General features: G+C 38.3%; 2 long non-coding RNA genes and 1 other non-coding gene across 3 annotated transcripts; all 3 read left to right on the top strand.

The window, feature by feature from the left end:
• Window positions 1–201: 201 nt before the first annotated feature.
• LOC146937322 (small nucleolar RNA R71) lies at window positions 202–308 on the top strand. The gene has a single exon (XR_015033605.1). It is a non-coding gene; the product is annotated as a small nucleolar RNA R71 (small nucleolar RNA).
• Window positions 309–4259: 3951 nt separating this feature from the next.
• Window positions 4260–6428, top strand: LOC146937321 (uncharacterized). The gene is made up of 2 exons (XR_015033267.1): window positions 4260–4421; window positions 6187–6428. It is a non-coding gene; the product is annotated as an uncharacterized LOC146937321 (long non-coding RNA).
• Window positions 6429–9921: 3493 nt separating this feature from the next.
• LOC146937320 (uncharacterized) lies at window positions 9922–12467 on the top strand. The gene is made up of 2 exons (XR_015033266.1): window positions 9922–10460; window positions 12226–12467. It is a non-coding gene; the product is annotated as an uncharacterized LOC146937320 (long non-coding RNA).
• Window positions 12468–25417: the final 12950 nt, after the last annotated feature.

Raw genomic sequence — 25417 nt, 5'->3', positions numbered from 1 at the left:
ATCTCCTTTTTGGAGGTTGAAGAACCAGTGATGGCTCTCTCGTCGGTCCATTTGTAATGATTCTGAGCCATGTCTTCAATTAAGGCGTATGCCTCCGTGTAGTTCTTGTTCATTAGAGCTCCACCTGCAGCTGCATCAACAGACATCTTAGTGGTATAAGATAGGCCATTATAAAAGGTGTGGACTATGAGCCAACTCTCTAGACCATGGTGGGGACAAAGTCTAAGCATTTCTTTGAAACGCTCCCACGCATCATAGAGAGATTCCCCATCTTTTTGATTGAACCGAGTAATTTGGTCCCTAAGTTTAGCAGTTTTGGATGGGGGAAAGAATCGGGCAAGGAATTCTTGCCTCATTTGATCCCATGAAGTAATGGAACCGACTTCGAGGGAATGGAACCAAGCGATAGCTCTATCTCTTAAGGAAAAGGGAAAGAGATGAAGTCTTACGGCCTCTTGGTTCTCCTTCATGGTTCCACTAATTCGTAGGAAAACGGAGATGTGAAGATTGGGATCCTCGGTGGGGGATCCCGAAAATTGGTTTTGCTGCACCAAGTTAAGTAGGGCAGGCTTAATTTCAAAATTGTCATCCTCAATCGTTGGGTACACAATAATAGCTTGTGGCTCAGCCGTAGACGGCGTTGCATACTCTTTGAGAGTGCGATTAGCCATGGCGGTATTATTTTGTGCCGCTCTCCTCCCTTTATGTAAGAATCTTTCGATCTCGGGTATGAATACCGCTCGATTTCTAGTTCTTCGCATAAAAGGTTGAGAACCCAAGAAGTTAGTGATAACAGAAAGAAAAAAAAGTTGAAAATAAGAAGAAAAGAAGAAGAAGAGAGAAATCTAATCACTAAAAGAAAAGTTAATTAAATTAGTTAACTCCCCGGCAACGGCACCAAAAACTTGATAAAGCCAAACCGCAAGTGCACGGTCTATCGAAGTAATAATAGTAGTAAAGAGTATCGTTCTGCTAGGGAGTTGTTTAATTCAATTAACTTTAAGAGAATGATTAGAGGAGGAGAAAAGTTATAAAAAGAGAGGTTTAGTTGCTGAAGGTAAATAACAATAATAATAAAGAGTCTTGGGATCATTGGTTCGTCATAACAACGAATCCTTCACAATCAAGCCTTAAACTTTATAATTCTACGTTATTCTTAATTTCTAAGGACAAGTTTCTCTTTAGTGTATCAAATCTTCTCTCGAAGTCAGTGAGTGTATCCCTCCAACAACCACACCTATTCTCATGGGTGATTGCCTTTGGGACCCTTGAAGATCGAAACTTTATGTGTCCCAAGGTTTGCTAGACTATTCTCATGTTTCACAAACCTTGTCTAAATTCACTTCTTCGAATATCAAAGCTCCGCGTTCGCTTTATGAATTGATATTTGTGATGATGAATTAACCATTATAAAACCCTCCGCGTTCGCTTCCACAGTTTGATAATAATTAATTCATGTTAAAACGGTGAATTTAGATAAGAAATTAAGGTAACATATAATTAGGGTTTAAGGCTTGGATTGATTCGGATTACGTCATCAGACTTATCCAACAATCCAAAGACAAAGAAAGTTTACTCACTCATGTTCATCGTAGACATGGGGGAAGAAGAGAGAAGACAATAAAATAAATTGCGAGAAAGAAAGTAAAGGAAAATAAAGACTTTTATTGAAATAATACTTAAAATATTCAAAGGTAAGGTGAATGTTTATGGTGGAGAGCTACTCTATTTATAACTTTACAATTGACTTAGAAACTAAGCTACTATAAGGGCAAAACAATAAAGCTGCAACGGAATAACTTGGGCTTGAAGAAAAGCAGCAAAAGTCTGCCTGAGGGTGGCACGGCCGTGCCACATGTTGGCACTGGCCGTGCCAAGCTTCTGACTTGGTAGAGACATATTTTTGTCTCGTATGTTTGTACTGTATTTGCTCCAGTCCTCTTTCTTTTGCTCCAAGACACCTTCCACCATATATTCGTTCCTAAAATATAATAAAAAGCAAATTAAAGTAAAATATTCAAAAAGGAAATAAATATGCAATAAAATAAAATCAAATCTTTATAAAACTAAACTAAATAAAGCATTAAAATAGACTAATTAATGACTCATCAGTTGGCCCAAACATTATTGTACGCACTCAAACAAAAAACATGTTTTATTATATAAGATATTTATTATAGTTAATTTATAAAAATTAATATTGCATGAAATTATCTTTTATGCAGATATTCATTAGTTTTCGAAAAAGGTACAAAAATTTTTTTGACACTCATTTAATACAGTCAAATTTTATTTTTCTTTATGATTATTGTTTTTCCATAAAGCCATAAAATATTTTTAATACTTATTTTATGTAGTCAAAATTTGTTTTTATTTATAATTATTATTTTTCCCTTTTTAATTGTTAAATACTAGCGGAAAGACAAGAATTCACGTGTCAATCTTCCCTCTATTTTTATTGTGCGGTAGCATGTGTATATTACGAACGATATTTTATATGAAATATTGATTTTTATTAAAATTAAAAGTGCAATTATTAGTGACATTTAAATTGTAACAAACCCAAAAAACCAAGTTTCTCTTTTTCGATACAAGACCCTTAAAAAATAATATATTAAAATTTTAAATAGGGTTGACTAAAAAATCCACAGTGTCTCCATGTGTAGTAGTTTAATCATGTTTGTATAGAACTCGAACCCATCTGATTAAAAACTCTAACCCAAGTCTATAACTTGAAAATTTAGAGCTGGATAGGCACATGGTACAAGGGAAAGGATTATCAAAAGAAAAAAATAGAAGGAGGTAAAATAGTAAAATGTGCTTTTAAAAAAAAGAATTGCAATCTACCTTTATTCTTCAGAAAACTTATCACAATGGAAATCATTATAATTACCATTATTCTTGTCAGCTAAAGATTTAATCTTTGGTTTTTTTTATTCTCTGTATTTTGAGTATCTCTTGATTTTTTTTCAGTCGCAACTCCCACACCTTCTCTTATAGTTTAATTTTCTTTTAATTCAGGTTTCCCTAGAATCATTTTTGCATAATGCTGAAACAAATATGTAAATAATTTAAACACATTTGAAATAACAATCATTGTAAATGAAATATGAAAATTCTAAGAGCAACACGAGGAAGGAACCTACACTCTAATAAGGATCCGCGTCCTCTAAAAGGATTTGGATCGTCTAAAGTGTACAACTCAAATTAAAGAGTTAAATTGAATAATTTCGTTGATTGATAAACAAGTTAATAATTGATATTATATATATACATGTCCACAACTATTATGGGTGATTGTAATAAAATCTTATATGTTACGCGCTTAAGCTATAAGCGTTTCATTATTATTTTTGCAAACACTTCCACATAAGCTGCAAAAGGTGCTTAAAGCACAAAAGTCACCGTATATTTCCTAGATTTAGAAATACAATTAAATTTTATGAGTATGGATCCTCTACTACAAACATCAGCACTCCGCCGCTAAGTAGGTTGTAACACCCATACTAGACGTATCTAGAAAGTCTAGCACGTGCGTTGAATTTAGTACTGGATACATTAAAATATACAACAATAAAATTTTGAATGAATTTATATACAACAAATCTCGTTCGTACAATATCAAATACATCACACCTTATCTATATAACATAAGTACATCCTCGAAATCCATATTCTTCATGCTTCGGGTACGAACGAGCTCTTGCTAAAATCCATTCGGCTACTAGCTTGCCATCCATCCTGTATATCTGAAACAAATAAGGATTGGGATGAGACATAATGTCTGTAACATCCCGCTCGTCAGCTAATGGAAATTTTATCTGTTAAATTTATCAGAGGACGAAAGTTCATGGAAAGTAAGTAGTGGGAGATATTTTATGACATGTCAGCATAATACGGGAAAAATATCAGAGTCGTTTTAAAAACGCTTAAGACAAGGGCAAAGTGGTATTTTCACGCCAAAGGATATTTATTTGGATTTGGTCTCAAAATCATTCATTTTCCATTCACTTTCTCTCTCTAGGGTTTGAGTTTGGCAATTGCTCTCCCCTCTCTCTAGAACTCACACGCCCTCCTTCCCTCTTTCTCTTCCTCAATTCTTCTCAAACTTCTTCCAAAATCATGAATCATGTTGTATAAGATTCCTTCAAGGTCTTTAGTTACTTGGAAGCTTGGGATTTGGTTTGATTTCCTTACTTCTCATCACCAAGAGAATCTAAAGAAGATAGGGTGATGATTGGAGCATTGTTTGGGCTTGGTAAGGTTCCTTCTTGGTCAAGAATTAAAGGAAAGATGATTTGAAGTGGGCTTGAAGAGCTAGAGTATGGATTGTGATACTTAGAGCTTTGGAAGCAAGCTAAGTTTCAATATGTGAAGTGATGAGGATGCTTGAAGCTTGGGGTCAAGTGCAAACATTAGAGGTGAGTTCTATAGGTAGAGTAACCTACCTTTGGGGTTGGATATTCATGTTTTGTGCTAGTTTAGCTTCTATGACATTTTATTGAACCTAAAGCCATGCCTTGTGATTACATGATAAATTGCCATGGAACTTGATCTTATATATGTTCTTGTAAGCTATTTTGAGTACATAAACTTGTTAACAATGTTTGGAATGAGTTGGTACATTTAGGAGATCGAAAATTGGAGTTTTGGGTCGAAAATGCCACGAACCCGCAGCCGAAACACGCAGGTTCGCAGCGCTGCGCCTGGACAAGGGCGCTAGGCGCCCAAAGTCAGAGAGGCCAGCGCTAGGCGCCCACTCTCTGGCGCCAGGCGCCCCTGACAGGGCAACTTTTGTGTTGTTTTGTGCTCGGGTGCTTGGGGCCAGTCGTGTGGGGGTCCGATGCGATCGTGTTGACGTATATTTTTACTGTTTTCACCTATTTTACAACTGGAACCATCTTGTCTTGGTTAAAACTTAGAATTTCTAAATGGTTTGTTACTTGGGTTATGGCATTTTGGGTCCTCGGAATTAATAGAAAATGTACCAATCATCCATGGAACTTGAATCGATAATCATGGCAATTTAACATGGGTCACGAAGATGACTCAAGAGAGTTTAAGCATGATGGGGTAGCAATGAACTAAGAAAGGGAATGTATGTAGAGCCTCGGCTTAGCTAGTCGAGAACTAGAATATAGCAAGAATCCCTAGAATGGTAAGACGCGAAGTGTAATCTCTTCGCACAAGAGCTAGTATTATTTAGCAAGTACGTAAGCCGTGGTTTGACTAGTTAGTCTCTCCACCATGATTAGGTATTAATATGAACCAGTAAGAGTTTACCACTAATCGGTTCGATTAAGGTTCCGAGGTAAACAATCAAGTATGTACATGTTTAACTTATATGCACGACAAGACTATGATTTAATAAGTGTAGGTGACATGTCTCTTGATATCCACATCAGGGGGATACAAGGGGTTCTCATTATGAGAACGATTCAAGCCGTAAGGGACCCGCATGTCACTGAGTAAGCAAGACGTAGGTGTTCGTGTCTCTTGTTATCCACGCCAGGGGGATACGGGAGGTTCTCGACCTAAGGGGAACGGTTCAAGCCGCAAGGGACCCGCACGACACCGAGGGAGTCCGATGTACGTACATCGGTCATGTATGGGATTGATTTCGAGGTTACTCCACCCGGGACTATCCGTAAAATGAATCAAGATAACATTGTTTGTTCAACGCTAACCAATATGAATGAACTTAGGTACGTTTATGTATGTTACGATTATGATTATGAACATGTATGAACTCATGTACGATTATGTATGGGAATAAGAGCATTAGATGCTTTAAGACAAGTATAAGTTATGTATATAGCAAGCTATGAACATGATACCGATGACGATCTTAAGTTCCCCTAATCGTCCGGTTTAGCATCGTGTCATGATTATGTTAGGATTAGGCCTCGATACATAAAGTGTAATCTTGGCAATGCGGTTTTAGGTTCCCCCTCGACCGCCATGACATGTATAGGTGAGAAGCCTATAACAAGTGAGATATGACTATGACGGCCCTAGTATGCACTACCGTCTAAGTATGCATGTCCCCATACACGTATAATCAACCGTCAGGTTGTAATGTAGACACGTGGTGACCGTAGGTTTCCCCTTGAGGTTGCCTATAGCCTAGGATTTAGGGGAACTCACTGAGACATTATGTCTCATCCCAATCCTTATTTGTTTCAGATAAGCAGGATGATGATTATGTATGTGCGGAGCCGGATGGATATTACTTCAAGAGTTCGTTCGTAAAGCTGCAGGACATTATGGACATCAAGGATGTATTTTTATGTATGGATGAGTTGTATTGTATTATGATTTTTACGAACGTAACTTGATGTAAATATTATTCATTCGAAGTTTTTAATTGTTGTATATTTTAATGTATCCAGTACTAATATTAACGCACGTGCCAGACTTTCTAGATACGTTTGGTATGGGTGTTACAATTGGTATCAGAGCAGGTCGATTCAGACCGTGCCTTGGGTCATTAAATTACAACAAAGGTAGTGGGACCATTGGGTTCCGGGTAGATGTTCTATTTGTTGTTGTTAGTTGAGCCTGATCAACTCAATTTAGCATTCAACGATTAGAACGGATGTCTGAGAACTGAATAGGACCCAGGAGGAATGAAGTATATGATGAAGAAGTTTGACCGTGCCAAAAGGTGGCCGGTGAATTAATCAAGTGGAAGTGTGAATCCTCCGGGAATGTAAGGTATGTTAAGAAGGAACGTTCCAACAATGTCAGGTAAGATGTTAGTGATACTTTATGTACCCGTAAGTGAAGAAGTTGGATATATGTATCTAACCATGACCAAAAGTTTCGGTAAGAATTGTTGTTGGAACGGATTTATGATATTCTAGAATGTCCGAATAAGGCTACAAGGTAGTAAGAGGTCGGCGTATGTTGACGGAGTCAGCGGGCTCTCAGGATAGCAATATGAGAATGAAGTTAAGGATTCAAGAGAAAGTTTTATGTTATCAGGAGTAAGGCATTGATTTCCGACGTGCCAAGAATTGTATCGAAAAAGGTTGATGATTGCCATGCATATGTTATAGAATATTTTACGACGATAGGAATGAATAATGTGCATTGTATACTTGAGGATAAGAATTTTATACAATAAATGTTTTCTGAAAAATAGAGTTGGAGAAGCTCACCAATAGCAAGCCTGGGACGAAATTTTTTTCGTTTTTATGAAACCTACTAGCTCGTTCCTATGGTTTGCAATGACTATTGGGGAGATGTCTTCACAATAATCTTTTATGTGATGAAAATAATTTATGACATCAAGTAATGAATGCATATCACATCCTACGATTTTTTTTTAAGGAAAAGGGCGTGGGCAACCATCAACGAAATCGATACGGTTTAAGGTAGCTTTGGGAGTCAATGTGTTAAGAGTCAAGAACGAGTTAAGATCAAGAGTATAGAAGTTCCGGCATTTAAAAGGAAAGTAACCAATATTTATGCATGAGGTATGAAGTAAGAAGTTAAAGCGGTGTAAAGTTATAAGAAATCAAAAGGTTCTCGGATTATATGGAATTATGGTGTATCTCTCGAACCTATGTTTTGCTTAATAGACTTGCTAAAGCTCGATATGATGTTGAGTTATAAAGTTTAAAAGAATTACGCATATGGGTGATTGAAGTTGACATTTTGAAAATTCATAAAAGTTTTTCTAGGAACCGGTTTGCTACGATACTCGTAGAGCGAGCTAGACTTATTAGAATCTAGAATTGATGACACGTATGTGTTATCAACTCGTTCTATGATTTTATAGCAACGGCCGGGACCTAAACTCAATATATTTATAAAGTAGAAAACCATCAACGTCAGTGACCCGTGCGCTAGTTTACGAAGTTTTCTTTAAAAGAAAAATTAATGAGCAAGCATTGGTATGATTAAGCAAAATATAATCCGCGAGAATGCGAAGGTACAAAGATTAGATGTTCAAGAAAGTTATGTTCAAGTGCTAGATGGGTTGTTAATGGAAATTGAGTTTACTCGAAAATAAGTTCAGATATGATATGTATGGTGAGTGCAACCAGCAAGAAGGTGAGGTTTACCCCCGAGTCAAGTGTTATGAGCATAAGATAAACCATCATTAGTTTTGAATTCACAAGACAAGTGTAAGGTTGTGATGTTGGTTACAACATGGAAGATCTTGAGAATAGTTCAAGAAGTTAGTATTTAAGTGGTAATTAGGAATATGAAGTCTCAGTCGCTCTAACGGATTAGAGTAATGGTTTAAACCAACTGGTGAGAATCAGAGTAGCGCCATGGAAGCTAATCGTTAATTATGAAACATGGAAGTTTTAGTATGTATGAATTTTAGTAAAGAATCAAAGCATCAAGAATGGCGACCGGTTTCGGAAAAGGTATTAACGCTCCAGCGATAACCGAATGAGTTAATGTGGAGAATCAAGTTAGTGTTCCGAAGAAGAGGAATAAGTTTATGTTAAGAGGTCCAAGGATTGTTTATGGATATGTAAGCGGTATGGCAAGTATGTATATCGGTGGAATAAGGAAAGAATTTATATTCGAAGTTAAGTATGTTATCATGAAAGGAGATGCAACTCTCGAGATGATGCAAGGAGAATCGTACTCTTGTATGTAATACTTGTTGAGTGAAAACGATACTTGTTAAGACATGTTAAGTCATGATTTTAAAACTTTTAAAAGTTAAGATTGGTATTATGGAACTTGGGAACGATGTTTTTATTTAAACTTATGGAATTATACATTTTTGAAACTGATGAGGTCCGTTATAAGTGGACTCACTTACGACGTACAAACTTCAGGACCAACTTGTCGTGGACAAGTTTTGGGAGAGTGGTTAAATCTTTTCCAAAAATATCGAAACTCGTCCGGTGGTTCTGTGGCACCTTTATACAATCAGTTTTAGAAATGATAAAATCTTTTTAGTCATGTATAAATTCGTTCCAAGAACCCGAATACCAAAATTTAAGAAAAAAAAAATTTCTTTAAGGAAGATTTTAGAACACGTATCGTTATCATTTAACAAGAGATGGCACTTGAAAGTATGTACATGTTATGGAAACGACAACGTGCGTATGAAGTCAATAACAAGTAGGATACACAGAAGTGTGTTAAGAGTATACGATGTATGTGCAGGTGGATGTGCTAGTAAGTTTCAAGAGTATGTGAACCATGATGCTAATTAATAGATTATCAGATGAAGTGGTGAATTGATTTCACTTTTTCATGTCAAGCTATATAAGTTACCCTCAGTACGGATGATAAGATGCAATGAGATTGCAATGAGATCAAAAATTTCCTAAGGCTCTGAAATGAGATAAGTGATTCGTGGAACCGTCTATATGAGTAATGAATGTAAGAAGCATAAGTCGCAACGTGCGGTAAAGAAGATTATGTAGGCATGAAAATATATTTAATGTTGGAAGCAAGCACTGTAGGGCAAACCTGGTTTCCGGTAGGAATCCAGTTAAAAGGCAAATCCTGAGTGTACATGTTTATGATAAGATACTTTTATGAATGGTTTATGTTAAATGGGTAAGGTACGAATCCGAAACAATAAGCCTATGTGTAGCAAGGTAAGTTCCAAATCATGATATACTAAGATAACTCTAAGTTTGAGTGATATTAAGATCAAGAAGGCTATGTTTAGTTACATGTGGGTTAAGAACAAGAAGAGGACATGATGCGATAAACCCTTGGATATGTATGAATGGAAAAAAAAAATGTTTGACTCAGACTATAGATGATAAGTTTTTGTCATGAGGATTAATAGTTGGTCTCTAAATTTCGAGGACGAAATTTCTTTAAGGGGGGTAGAGTGTAACATCCCGCTCGTCAGCTAATGGAAATTTTATCTGTTAAATTTATCAGAGGACGAAAGTTCATGGAAAGTAAGTAGTGGGAGATATTTTATGACATGTCAGCATAATACGGGAAAAATATCAGAGTCGTTTTAAAAACGCTTAAGACAAGGGCAAAGTGGTATTTTCACGCCAAAGGATATTTATTTGGATTTGGTCTCAAAATCATTCATTTTCCATTCACTTTCTCTCTCTAGGGTTTGAGTTTGGCAATTGCTCTCCCCTCTCTCTAGAACTCACACGCCCTCCTTCCCTCTTTCTCTTCCTCAATTCTTCTCAAACTTCTTCCAAAATCATGAATCATGTTGTATAAGATTCCTTCAAGGTCTTTAGTTACTTGGAAGCTTGGGATTTGGTTTGATTTCCTTACTTCTCATCACCAAGAGAATCTAAAGAAGATAGGGTGATGATTGGAGCATTGTTTGAGCTTGGTAAGGTTCCTTCTTGGTCAAGAATTAAAGGAAAGATGATTTGAAGTGGGCTTGAAGAGCTAGAGTATGGATTGTGATACTTAGAGCTTTGGAAGCAAGCTAAGTTTCAATATGTGAAGTGATGAGGATGCTTGAAGCTTGGGGTCAAGTGCAAACATTAGAGGTGAGTTCTATAGGTAGAGTAACCTACCTTTGGGGTTGGATATTCATGTTTTGTGCTAGTTTAGCTTCTATGACATTTTATTGAACCTAAAGCCATGCCTTGTGATTACATGATAAATTGCCATGGAACTTGATCTTATATATGTTCTTGTAAGCTATTTTGAGTACATAAACTTGTTAACAATGTTTGGAATGAGTTGGTACATTTAGGAGATCGAAAATTGGAGTTTTGGGTCGAAAATGCCACGAACCCGCAGCCGAAACACGCAGGTTCGCAGCGCTGCGCCTGGACAAGGGCGCTAGGCGCCCAAAGTCAGAGAGGCCAGCGCTAGGCGCCCACTCTCTGGCGCCAGGCGCCCCTGACAGGGCAACTTTTGTGTTGTTTTGTGCTCGGGTGCTTGGGGCCAGTCGTGTGGGGGTCCGATGCGATCGTGTTGACGTATATTTTTACTGTTTTCACCTATTTTACAACTGGAACCATCTTGTCTTGGTTAAAACTTAGAATTTCTAAATGGTTTGTTACTTGGGTTATGGCATTTTGGGTCCTCGGAATTAATAGAAAATGTACCAATCATCCATGGAACTTGAATCGATAATCATGGCAATTTAACATGGGTCACGAAGATGACTCAAGAGAGTTTAAGCATGATGGGGTAGCAATGAACTAAGAAAGGGAATGTATGTAGAGCCTCGGCTTAGCTAGTCGAGAACTAGAATATAGCAAGAATCCCTAGAATGGTAAGACGCGAAGTGTAATCTCTTCGCACAAGAGCTAGTATTATTTAGCAAGTACGTAAGCCGTGGTTTGACTAGTTAGTCTCTCCACCATGATTAGGTATTAATATGAACCAGTAAGAGTTTACCACTAATCGGTTCGATTAAGGTTCCGAGGTAAACAATCAAGTATGTACATGTTTAACTTATATGCACGACAAGACTATGATTTAATAAGTGTAGGTGACATGTCTCTTGATATCCACATCAGGGGGATACAAGGGGTTCTCATTATGAGAACGATTCAAGCCGTAAGGGACCCGCATGTCACTGAGTAAGCAAGACGTAGGTGTTCGTGTCTCTTGTTATCCACGCCAGGGGGATACGGGAGGTTCTCGACCTAAGGGGAACGGTTCAAGCCGCAAGGGACCCGCACGACACCGAGGGAGTCCGATGTACGTACATCGGTCATGTATGGGATTGATTTCGGGGTTACTCCACCCGGGACTATCCGTAAAATGAATCAAGATAACATTGTTTGTTCAACGCTAACCAATATGAATGAACTTAGGTACGTTTATGTATGTTACGATTATGATTATGAACATGTATGAACTCATGTACGATTATGTATGGGAATAAGAGCATTAGATGCTTTAAGACAAGTATAAGTTATGTATATAGCAAGCTATGAACATGATACCGATGACGATCTTAAGTTCCCCTAATCGTCCGGTTTAGCATCGTGTCATGATTATGTTAGGATTAGGCCTCGATACATAAAGTGTAATCTTGGCAATGCGGTTTTAGGTTCCCCCTCGACCGCCATGACATGTATAGGTGAGAAGCCTATAACAAGTGAGATATGACTATGACGGCCCTAGTATGCACTACCGTCTAAGTATGCATGTCCCCATACACGTATAATCAACCGTCAGGTTGTAATGTAGACACGTGGTGACCGTAGGTTTCCCCTTGAGGTTGCCTATAGCCTAGGATTTAGGGGAACTCACTGAGACATTATGTCTCATCCCAATCCTTATTTGTTTCAGATAAGCAGGATGATGATTATGTATGTGCGGAGCCGGATGGATATTACTTCAAGAGTTCGTTCGTAAAGCTGCAGGACATTATGGACATCAAGGATGTATTTTTATGTATGGATGAGTTGTATTGTATTATGATTTTTACGAACGTAACTTGATGTAAATATTATTCATTCGAAGTTTTTAATTGTTGTATATTTTAATGTATCCAGTACTAATATTAACGCACGTGCCAGACTTTCTAGATACGTTTGGTATGGGTGTTACAATGTCTCAGTGTGTTCCCCTAAATCCTAGGCTATAGGTAACCTCAGGGGGAACCTACGGTCACCACGTGTCTACATTACAACCTGATGGTTGATTATACGTGTGTGGTCATATTTCCTAGACGGTAGTGCATGCTAGACCCGTCATAGGCTTATCTCACTTGTTGTAGGCTTCTCATCCTATACGTGTCATGGCGGTCGAAAGGGAACCTAGAACCGCATTGCCAAGAATACGATCTACGTATCAAGGCCTAAACATAACATAATCATGGCACGATTCTAAACCGGACGATTAGGGGAAACCTAAGATCGTCATCGGTATCATGTTCATAGCTTTCTTTATACATAACTTGTACTTGTCTTAAAGCATCTAATGCTCTTATTCTCATACATAATCGTACATGGAATCGTAAACATAACATACATAAACGTACTTAAGTTCATTCATATTGGTTAGCGTTGAACAAACAATGTTATCTTGATTCATTTTACGGATAGTCCCGGGTGGAGTAACCCCGAGATCAATCCCATACATGACCGATGTACGTACATCGGACTCCCTCGGTGTCGTGCGGGTCCCTTGTTGCTTGAACCGTTCCCCTTAGGTCGAGAACCTCCCGTATCCCCCTGGCGTGGATAACAAGAGACACGAACACCTACATCTTGCTTACTCAGTGACATGCGGGTCCCTTACGGCTTGAATCGTTCTCATCATGAGAACCCCTTGTATCCCCCTGATGTGGATAGCAAGAGACATGCCACCTACATATTATTAGTCATGGTTTTGTCGTGTATATAAGTTAAACTTAATCATACATACATGTTTACCTCGGAACCTTGATCGATCCGATTAGCGGTAATTACATACTTGTTCATGCTTGTACATTCCTAAACATGGTGGAGTGATTAACTAATCAAACCACAACTTAAAATGCTTGCTAAAACATTCATAATCATGTGCAAAGATAATATTCTTCGCGTCTTATCATTCTAAAGATTATGCTAACTAGCTAGTTCTCGACAACTATGTCGAGGCTCTAGTTTTCCCTTGCTTATGGATAACTTGCTACCCGATTCCTAACATGTTTCTCTCATATGCCATGCCTTACTAACATGCTTAATACTTGCTTCATTTCATAAAAAAATCTTGCTTTCATTAATCATCATTTAGGACCTTGGTTTGAGGGGTTTACATTCATAAAAGACTGCACAAAACATTCGGAACAAAAATCACCATATCTGCCTGAAACGAGCAAGCAGCACCAGAGGGCACTACTTACTCGCCTAGGCGAGTGAAGTTACTGGGGAGGCGAGCTACTGCTCGCCATGGCGAGTAGGAGGCGAGCAAAACCCCCTGTTCGGCCTTCTAGCTCGCTGTGGCGAGTATTAACTCGCCGTGGCGAGTAGTGACAGTCCAGAACCCCTAAAAATGGTATTTTTGACCGAAAAACCTCAAACCAAGTGTATATAAGTGTTTAGGAACATGTTTGATCATAGGAAACTTGTAAAACATTCATTTCGCAAGTATAAACATGTTTAGTATGCATTGGCAAGAAAAGGGCAACTAACATATACTTGAAAAACCCTAAAACTTCATGATAATCATAATAATCTAACATGGCATATTCATAATCCCAAAGGGTAGGAAAACTAGCTATGGAACTCACCTCATAATAAACTTGACAATCCTTCAAGCACTAAGCTCAAACAACAAAACCCTAGCTTGATTTCTCTTGCAATCTTAGCTTAAGCCATTCAATCTTGTTGTTTTCTTGAATCCTAAGACACCATAATCTTGGTTTGTTCAACAATCTTGAAATTTATATCCCAACTCCAACTTTCATCTCCAAAACCCTAGCTCTTGTTTCCAACATAACCTCAAGGTTATTCCTTACTTAACTCTCCAATTCCATGCTACATGATCAACATAAGCTCCAAGTCATAAACCAAAAGCTTTAACCTCTTATCCAACCCAAAACCCTAACCTTTGAACCCATCTTTGAGAGGAGAAATGAAGAAATTAAACAAAACCCATGCTTCCTTAAGGTCTAGAGGTTCACAAGGAAACATAATCTAAAGCTTAACATGAGAGGAAGAAGATTTTGGAAGGGATTGGTGGAGAGAGGAGAGGAAGAGGGCGAGGAAGAAGAGAGGAGAGAAGGAAGAGAAAATGTTTTCCAATCAAGAGAGAGAAAGAAGATAAGAAATGGGATATTTTTGGTGCCTTTACCAAATAAATATCTTTTCCCACGCAATTACCAAATTGCCCTTGCCCTTGAACGTGTTTAAATCCAACACTGATACTTTATCCGTATTATGCTGACATGTCATAAAATATTTTCCTTTAACTTACTTTTCCATGAATTTAATTCCTCTGACACGATTAACGGGTAATATATCGATACTGTCAGGCGGGATATTACATAGTACTGTGAAATCAACTATGACAGTTAATTGTTGCACATCATAGTTGCTAAAGAAATTATCTCATTTTCCCAATTCTGTAATAACAACATAAGAGATAAATGATAGTCGCATATCAGAGTGAGTTTAAAAGAGTAATGTTAATAGCTATCAAAAGGAAACCTATACCCGTGATGTCACTGCATCCATCTTGGTTGCAATTACGCAATCACCCAAGGCCTCTAGGTTATCTGCAAATAGGCTAAAGAATAAAAAATAAAGACAGGGCCAAAAATATGATAGATGAAGTAGTATACATACAGTCCCAAAATACAAATAACTGCATTTGTAAATAAAAATAATAATCAATCATCGTAAAGGCAGACCCTATCATCAAGTGATAGCAATGAATCAAACAGATTAAAAACATATGACCAAAATTAATAAACAAAAAACAGAAAAAACAGGATTCATCAGGTATATTATACGTGCAAACACAATCAAATCGAGACAACAAGAATTCCTTACACAATCTGAACAACAAACAAATTGCTAGAAAAATGATGATCCAATGAATCTCTTTAATCAAGGAAATACACTCGAAAAAAGATGAAGAGGATTGAGGATTAATCGTACTCAATCACTCAAGTGTAATTTCTTTGATTAAAAAAATGCAATGGATCAAACTGCACCACCACAACACTAATTCTCTTGGTATTCAGAACATACATAATGAGTTCTTTCTTGAAGCTGGCACATGTATTTATAGGACAAGATTTAGGGCTTTGTCTCTAAAGATTGCAAGATGGGTTAATGGGTATACTTTTGTTGGCCCAAACATTATTGTACGCACTCAAACAAAAAACATGTTTTATTATATAAGATATTTATTATAGTTAATTTATAAAAATTAATATTGCATGAAATTATCTTTTATGCAGATATTCATTAATTTTCGAAAAAGGTACAAATTTTTTTTTTGACACTCATTTAATACAGTCAAATTTTATTTTTCTTTATGATTATTGTTTTTCCATAAAGCCATAAAATATTTTTAATACTTATTTAATGTAGTCAAAATTTGTTTTTATTTATAATTATTATTTTTCCCTTTTTAATTGTTAAATACTAGCGGAAAGACAAGAATTCACGTGTCAATCTTCCCTCTATTTTTATTGCACGGTAGCATGTGTATATTACGAACGATATTTTATATGAAATATTGATTTTTATTAAAATTAAAAGTGCAATTATTAGTGACATTTAAATTGTAACAAACCCAAAAAACCAAGTTTCTCTTTTTCGATACAAGACCCTTAAAAAATAATAGATTAAAATTTTAAATAGGGTTGACTAAAAAATCCACAGTGTCTCCATGTGTAGTAGTTTAATCATGTTTGTATAGAACTCGAACCCATCTGATTAAAAACACTAACCCACGTCTATAACTTGAAAATTTAGAGCTGGATAGGCACATGGTACAAGGGAAAGGATTATCAAAAGAAAAAATAGAAGGAGGTAAAATAGTAAAATGTGCTTTTAAAAAAAAGAATTGCAATCTACCTTTATTCTTCAGAAAACTTATCACAATGGAAATCATTATAATTACCATTATTCTTGTTAGCTAAAGATTTAATCTTTGGTTTTTTTTATTCTCTGTATTTTGAGTATCTCTTGATTTTTTTTCAGTCGCAACTCCCACATCTTCTCTTATAGTTTAATTTTCTTTTAATTCAGGTTTCCCTAGAATCATTTTTGCGTAATGCTGAAACAAATATGTAAATAATTTAAAAACATTTGTGTTATACCCTAATTTTGGACCTAAAAATACTTGATCAATTCTTCTTTTCTTGCATTACCAGCCATTTGAACTGGCTCTGATCAATTACATCTCTCTCTGCATTTTATTTCAATGTTATTTGCAAAATTTACCTGCAAGGGTATTTTAGTCATTTCCCATGTCAAAATTTCTTCCAGTCTCTTAAAGTGTTGTTTGAGTCCTGTCAAGTAATCTGAATAAGTCTTCATTTCATTCTATGTCAAAACCCATTTTAAAAATTGCCTTTGAAGTCATTTTGAGTCAGTTTTGCCCCTAGGGGCATTTTAGTCTTTTCAAGTGTCAAAGCTCTGTTTAAACTCTTAAAATTGTCTCTGAGTCTTTTAATTTTGCTTGTATGAGTCTTTGATTCAATTTCTGTTAAAAATCCATTTTTTTAATTGCATCTGAATCATTTTTATTCGTTTTTAGCCCCAGGGACATTTTGGTCATTTCACACGAAATTTTGGCAGAGAGAGGTTACTTTAAAGTACCTCATTTAAGCCATTGGTTCGTTTTAGTCCGTTTTGTCAATTTTATTCATTTCACTTTACGTTATTTTCCAATTACCAATTTTAATTCGTTTTATTTTTTATTTTTGTCCTAAATTCCTAAAATTGCATTTTAGTCCCTTGAGTCACTTTATTTTCTTTTAAGTCCTTTTTTGATTCGAATTTTTTTTTTAGGTCAAACTTCTTAATTCTTTTGGTCAATTGCAACTAAGTCCTTTTTGCAGTCCAGTCCTTTTTTTTTTCAAATTACAAGATTAGTCCTCCAACTTTCAAAATTTGCAGGAAGGTCCCCAGGTCCAAAATAAGCCAAGGCCGAGTCATTTCAGGTCCAAATCCAGGTGTCCTATTCCTATTGGTCCAATCATTACACTTGGCACCTATAAATAAGGGCCAACTCATCATTGCACGGCAGAATCACCATTCATCAGATTACACATCATCAACAACGTAATCACCTTTCTCTCTCTCTCTTTTCCAACTCTCTCCGCCGTAACAAACTATTACGGCCACCACAGTCACCACCGTAACTGAATTGAACCACCGTAACAAACACCAAATCACAACAATTTTTCACAAAGTTCGAACCAATTCATCACAAATTCATAGAGCTTCATCACAGAAAACCAAAATCCATGGTTTGACAGCAAAAACAACTGGAATTGAAGTGTTTGTTTCTAAGAGTTCTCAGTGATTCTTACGGGAATCATCATCATTGAACTTCGAATCTCTGCAATTCAAGCATGAATCCGCCACCGAAGTGACGAACCACGCGATCACAGAGAGATTGGGAAGAGAAGAAGAAGGATCAAAGGGAATCTGAACCAGCGAAGAGGAAGAAGAGGAAGAACTGATTTATTTTCAGTTTCGGAGTAAAACTTACCACAGAACATCAAAAGAAGATTCAGAGTCCAAGTTTCTCCGAAGAATCCAGTTCAAATCTCCAATCAAGCTCAAGTAAGTCCATAAAACCTCCTCGTTTCTTCATATAATCATCATCGAAGGTTTAATTGCGAAAGTAAACGGTGAATCAAAGAGGATTTCGAAAAGATTCCAAAAATTTTTGAAACGAAACCCTAGGGCACAAAATCTCAGGGATTCACCGTTTGTTTCACGAAACAAAGTTCGGATTCGTAATCAGCGAAGGAAACGAGTTAGATCAGGGTTTAATTCCAAGAATTTTGAGAAAAAAGTCCGATCTACTTCGTTTTCTCCATGTTTTCGCAAAAATAACCTTGGATTCGTAAAGAGGGAAGGAAGACGGACGTTTTCATGTAAAATTTTCTTTCAGATCGTCGGAGAAGATGAATGTTCATCTTCCTCCGCCGTTCCTCCGCCGTCCTTCCCAGTTTCCGGCCAGGGTTAGGTTGCAGAGGTATTAGAGAGAGAGAAGAGAGCGTTTAAGTTAGAGAGAGAGTGAAAGGGAAGGAATGAGGTGAACCGGCCTCAATCTCCCTTTATAAACATGTTTGAACCGGCCGGTTCACCCAAACCTTGCTGGTTCACTTGGTTCAGTCTTTTCCTTTCAATCTGGACCACTCGTTTTTGGATTGATGATGACGTGTACGGCTAGGATGTCTTGTTTCTGTGTGTCTACGTGTTCTTACGGTGTGCTGCGTGTTTACGAGCGTTGGATCTAGGGTTTGTGAATCCTGGATCAATCCAACGCCCCTGGCACTTTTGGATAGTCCAGGATCCATGATCCCTTGGGCCTGGGCTTGTTTTCTGCGCAGAGTGTCCCCTAGTTCTTTTTTTTTTGCTATTTCATGCGTGGTTCTTGCTTCTTGCGCCTCTTTTCAACTCAATTTCTTTTATAAAAACATCTAAAAATTTCTTGAGTGCTTTAATGTGTTTCTTGATACTTTTAGGAGTGTTTTACATGTTAAAATTGGTGAAAATTTATATGTGATGTGTCTTGTAGATAGTTTGTCCTCTTATTCAATTCTTGCAAGTTTTTACCATGTTTTGGTGTGATTTCTTTGTCCAATTGATGCATATGGTTATTGTGTGATCTTGTGATGTGTCGGTAACCAATTTACATCTTCACATTTACTGTTTGTGAGTAGAATTTGTCAATTTCTTGTCTTGAAAGTAATGGGGAGTTTTTCTTGTGGAAATAAAGTATAAAATGTGTTTAAAGTGCGCTATGAGGCTTGGCATGGCATTGTTTCATAATTCTTGTGTTAGGACAGAATTGAAATACTTTGTGGAGTGTCAAAATGGGAAGGTTATAGGTCATGTGTTTGCCTAGTTATTGTGATGGACTCTTAGGTATATTTAGATGCTTGTTTTGTCAAGTTTTTTTGTCATTTTGTTAAGTGCTATCTTGCTTGCTTATGGTTACTATCCTATTATGCCTCATCTTCACTAACACTTTCATTTCATGTTTCATTCATCCATAAGCATTCCCATTTCATTCCACATCCCATCTCTTTCTTCACTTTAATTTCTTGCACTTTAAGTTTCAATTTCATGCAAAAATTAGAATGTAAACACTTAGGAGTTTTGTAATATTTCCCTTTATGCACTTTTAATTTCTTGGCAAAGAGGCCATAGAATGTATCTAGGGTATGATGTAAAGGACAATGGACTCTAATGATGTACACCGACACAAGCACCGACACATGCACACACATCACTATATAGTTAGAATATGCATGTTTAGATGTATGTTTAGGATTGTATGTTTAGATGAATGTTTAGGATTCATGCTTAGAAAAATCAATTTTCCAAAAAAATATGAATAACATCATTCAAATAATTTTCCAAAGAAACCTTGGGATCAAAATCCCATTGAATTTTCCTTTTCTTTTCTTAATCAAATTTTAATGAACCTTAATCATGCTTAGACCATATTTTGCAAATAACTAATTCCACCTCACCTTTTCTAAATCTCATGCCCTTGAGGCCTCTTTCTATTCTTCAAAATCCCATTTTCAAACTTAAAATCAATCAACAAAAACAAAAAAACATTTTTGGAAGAGAACTACGGTGGATTTGATCCCTTAAACGGGTACGTAGGCAAGGAACAAAATTCCTTCAATTCAACTAAAATAAAAATTCAAAAACATTCTTCTCCCTCCAATTCTTCATTTAGTAACTTTTAGGTGTAAATAACATTTTCAAATAGCATTTAAAAATAAAGCGCGCGCGTAGAAATCAAAGACGGTTCCTATAGGATACTATAGTCGTTATGGGTGCCTAACACCTTCCCGTAGCGAAAACAACTCCCGGACCTCGATTCTCAAGGGTTTTGCTTACTTTTTCCCTTCCCAAGAAAAAATAAGATATCACCGGTTAGAAAGGTTCAAACGTAATCAATGTTTGACACCCGAAAACCAAGATAAAACAGCTGGCGACTTCACTGGGGAGATTCGAGAGTTACGCCTAGTCTTTATTTCCACGCTTGCGCTTCGTTTTTACTTGTTTCTTTTACTCGCTTTCCTATGTGAATAAATGTTTAATTTCTTGCAAACGTGTGGGGTGAGAATATCAAAAGTCCTGCACCCGGGCTGAGTGAACTTACGATTTAGGAGGGATATGATCGACAATTCATTCCGGGGGTTGCCTCGTGTTTTGGATTATGCGATCAATCCCACATAGCTGAGGCATTTTGGGGGTGATGTTGTCGGCGCGTGTTGTCGCGTTTAGGCACTTTACTTCTAATTGTTCTATGACGCTATGAACCGTAGATAACCAAACCCATCCATGGCCATTTTCTAGGACGTAGTGCGGAGGCTAAACCGAGTGTTGTCTCGAGTTTTAGTCGTCACGCGATACTACACTCAAGGTAGACCTTCCACGTATAATCATGGAGCGAGTGTTGTCTCGTGACACCATGAGATACGTCGGAGAGGTTGCAACTTGGGAACCTTTTTAGAACCCGGTTACTATTTCCTAAAGCCCTAGTTTCACCGGACACCGTGTCCACCCATGACTCCTCGACTTTGAACTTTAACCCACCATGTTTTCACCGAACTTGAACATAATCATGCATTCATGCATACATGCATACATGCATAAACTTTTTCCATGCATTGTTATCGAAGGGCTTAGACAAGTTGAATTTGTAAACATTGTAGGGATGAAGATGACTAAGTCCTACAAGTTCAAGGAAGTGGATTTGGCTAGTTTGAGAGATTTGGCACTCAAGATCGAGGATCCGACTGGTTTCCGACGTTGTTACGGGGCTTTGCTTTCTATTCTCCAGACTAATGTGGATGAGAAGCTTGTGCACACTCTAGTGCAATTCTATGATCCGAAGTATCGGTGCTTTACTTTCCCCGACTTTCAGTTGATGCCTACTCTAGAGGCTTATTCTTCCTTGATGGGCTTATCTATTGCTAAGGGGGTGCCTTTCTCAGGACCTGAAAATCCTCCTACTCCATTGGTTATTGCTAAGGATCTCTATCTCAAGACCACCGATGTCTCCAAGAATCTTGTCACTAAGGCACGCATCCGAGGGTTCACTTCAGAGTATCTTCTTGGGAAAGCCAACCTCAATACCACTTGTCAGGACACTCTTGAGGCTATTCTTGCGCTTCTCATCTATGGGCTTATTCTCTTTCCGAATCTTGACGGCTTCGTGGACATGAATGCTATTATGATCTTCCACTCCAAGAATCCGGTTCCTACTTTGCTAGCTGACACATACCATGCTATTCACGATCGTTCCGACAAAGGTCGTGGATACATTCTTTGTTGTGTGCCTCTCCTCTATAGGTGGTTTATTTCGCACCTTCCGAAGTCTTTCCATGACAATCCGGAGAATTGGTCTATTTCACAGAGGATTATGGCTCTCACTCCTAATGAAGTGGTTTGGCTTACTCCCACTTCTAGGGTTAAGGAAATCATCTTTGGTGGTGGGAAGTTTCTTAATGTACCTCTTCTTGGTACCCGGGGTGGAATCAACTATAACCCGGAGCTTGCTTTGCGACAATTTGGTTTTCCGACGAAAGAAAAGCCCATCAATATTGCTACGGCTCCTTACTTCTTCCACTACTCCAATGCTCCCACGGGGATAAGAGAGGATTTCATGGAAGCTTGGTCTAAGCTTCAGAAGAAAGAAGTGAAGCATATGGGTATAAGGTCCGGTATTGCTCATGAGGCCAATACATAGTGGGTGATAAACCAAGCTGAGGAGATTGGTATGCCTTACCCCTCTATGAGATATGTGTCTGCATCTATTCCTACCATGCCTTTGCCTCTACTCCCACCTACCCAGGAGATGTATCAGGAGCATCTAGCTATGGAGAGTCGGGAGAAGCATCAGTGGAGAGCTAGATACTATGAGGCTGAGAACTTGATCATGACTTTGGATGGAAAGGATGAGCAGAAGACTCATGAGGTCTTGACACTGAAGAAAGAGCTAGCTAAGGCTAAGAGGGAGATTGAGGAGAAAGATAGATTGCTTATGAGAGACTCCAAGAGGGCTAGGGGTGCTCGTGACTTCTATGCACGATACTGCAGCTATGAGTCTGAGTCTGAGGATGATGCTTCCACTTCCTATGCTTGAGGGCCTCCATTTCCTGTTGTTATTTCCATTTGTTTATGTCGGATTTGTCTTGTAAAACTATATGTTGATTGTTTGTTTCCCGTTTATGTTAATTGTTGTTCAGTAATGTTTACAAGTGTCCGATTTGTCTAAAACCCTTCGATAACACAAAAAAGAGTCTTTTTGCATATGCATTAACACATTTCATGCATCATATGCATTCATTGGTCACAAAAAACTTCTCTCGTGCTCATTGCCTCCTGGTTTTGTCCGCCGCAGTCTGAAAAGTGGCTCGTGTTCGCAAAGTCTACCAACCAGATAGAATTCATCAGACAAGATTTCACAAGAGAAGGATGATGGCTAATTTTGAAGAGGAAAATGCTCAGCTCCGTGCCGAATTGGCTGCTATGAAAGAAGACTTGGCTAAGGCTCATGACGCTATGTCCACTATGATGGCTGCACAGGAACAACCAGCCACTTCTGTTCCAGTTACTGCTGAGGTGATTCCCTCTATCCCACTGTCTACTGTGGCCACTGATGCTCGATTTGTTATGCCCAACGGCCGTCCTTATGGCCTCTCAGCTTACTACTCTCCTAATACTACTGCTGGTGTCTCTGGTTTTGCTGGTCAAGGACAGATTCCTGTGTCTACTGCTATGCCTCAGGTGACTACTGTTGTTACCGACCCTATTGTACACACTGTGCAACAAGTGATTGATGTCGATACTCCGCGCGGACAAGATCCCGCAATGGAAGCTGTGAAGAGACAGTTGAAGGAGTTGGCTGGAGAACTCCGTGAGGCCAAGGCTAGCCGGGGAAGCAATGGTGCTCCTGCTAAAGCTTGTGATCTATGCTTGGTATCCCGATTTGAGGTTCCTAAGAAATTCAAAGAGCCAGAATTTGACAAATACAATGGAACTTCTTGTCCCCACAACCATGTTATCCGGTATGTCCGAAAGATGGCTAACTACGCAGATAATGACGCACTGATGATCCACTGCTTCCAAAGTAGCTTGACAGATGATGCAGCAGATTGGTACACTAGTTTGAGCAAAGATAACATCCATACTTTTGAGGAACTCGCTACTGCCTTTGAAAGCCATTATGAATTTAATACCCGTCTGAAGCCGAATAGGGACTCTCTTAAAGCCTTATCTCAGAAATCAGATGAAACCTTCCGAGAATATGCTCAAAGATGGAGAGGGGCAGCTGCCCGTGTTTCTCCTCGACTTGATGAGGAAGAGTTAACACAGACATTCCTGAAGACTCTGAAGAAGGAATATAAGGAGAGAATGATAGTCTCTGCCCCAAACAACTTCTCTGATATGGTTACAATGGGAACGCGTCTAGAGGAGGCCGTCCGAGATGGTATTATTGTCCTAGAGAAAGGTGAATCTTCAAACAGTGCACCAAAGAAGTATGGTAATGGTCATCATAAGAAGAAAGAATCTGATGTTGGGATGGTGTCTGGTAACCCATCTGCAGCCGCTACACAATTACCTATGCCCTATCATTACATGCAGTACTCTCAGCATCCTTTCTTCCCACCATTCTACCAGCAATATCCTCTGCCACCGGGCCAACCACCGGTGCCCGTCAATGCCATCGCTCAGCAAGTGCAACAACAGCCTCCTGCTCAACAGCAACAGCAGCAACAACAGGGTCCCCGACCCAAACCTTCCTTTCCACCAATACCAATGCGGTATGGTGAGCTGCTCCCAACTCTACTGGCCAAGGGACACTATGTCACTAGACCAGGCAGGCCTCCGCCTAATCCATTGCCTCCCAGGTTCCGACAGGATCTAACATGTGAATTTCATCAGGGAGCTCAGGGCCATGATGTTGAGGGTTGCCTTGCTCTGAAATATATTGTGAAAGACCTAATAGAAAAGGGACAGTTGACTTTTGAGAATAGTGTTCCTCATGTTCTTAACAATCTGCTTCCAAACCATGCTGCTGTTAACATGATCGAGGCCTTCGAAGGAATCCCCGTTACTCAAGATGAGCCCATGTTGGATGTCCGCAATGTTGTTACTCCCTTGGTGTCGCTACATGTCAAGCTATGTCAGGCTTCTTTGTTCAATCATGATCATGCTTCTTGTTCAGAGTGTCTCCAAAATCCTATGGGTTGTTGTGTGGTGCAAGATGATATTCAGAGCCTGATGGATGACAAGTACTTGATTGCCAGTGATGTATGTGTGATTGTGCCAGTGCTTCAGGATTCTCCGGTTCAAGAAGGGCAAGCTGCTGGCTGGGGCAAAATGATTCAGATTCTGGAAAACAAGCGTAAAGAGGGCCTTGGATTCTCCCCAACCTCTGGTGTTTCAAAGGGAACTTTCTACAGTGCTGGGTTCATCAATGCTATTACTGAAGGTGCTGCTGGGAGTAGTTACGTGCCCACATTTGTTATACCAGGAGGCACTGTGAGAAATTGGGAAGCCATTGATGTTCCCTTAGTCATGCATGCTTCCATGTAATGTGTCTTGTTGCTCATGTTTTCTTGTTTTCAAAATAACAATCCTTTCGCTCTGCCCAAGGCGAAAGTGATATCATTGTAAGGGCGTGTTTGTTTCGGCATTGCCGTTATCAATAAAAGTTGTCGTCTTTCTCACGACTCTTTGTTTTTTTTTTCACTTTTTAGTGCCTTTTTCTTGGAAATAATGGTAATGCCAGAAAAAACCAAAACATCTGTATTTTTCTTATTAATTTC

The sequence above is a fragment of the Medicago sativa genome, chromosome 3, assembly GCF_051527215.1.
Source record: "Medicago sativa cultivar Bolivia chromosome 3, Bolivia_mono, whole genome shotgun sequence".
NCBI classification, from domain to species: Eukaryota; Viridiplantae; Streptophyta; class Magnoliopsida; order Fabales; family Fabaceae; genus Medicago; species Medicago sativa.
Note: the sequence above shows the minus strand (reverse complement) of the source record. Positions and strands in the feature narration are given on the sequence as shown.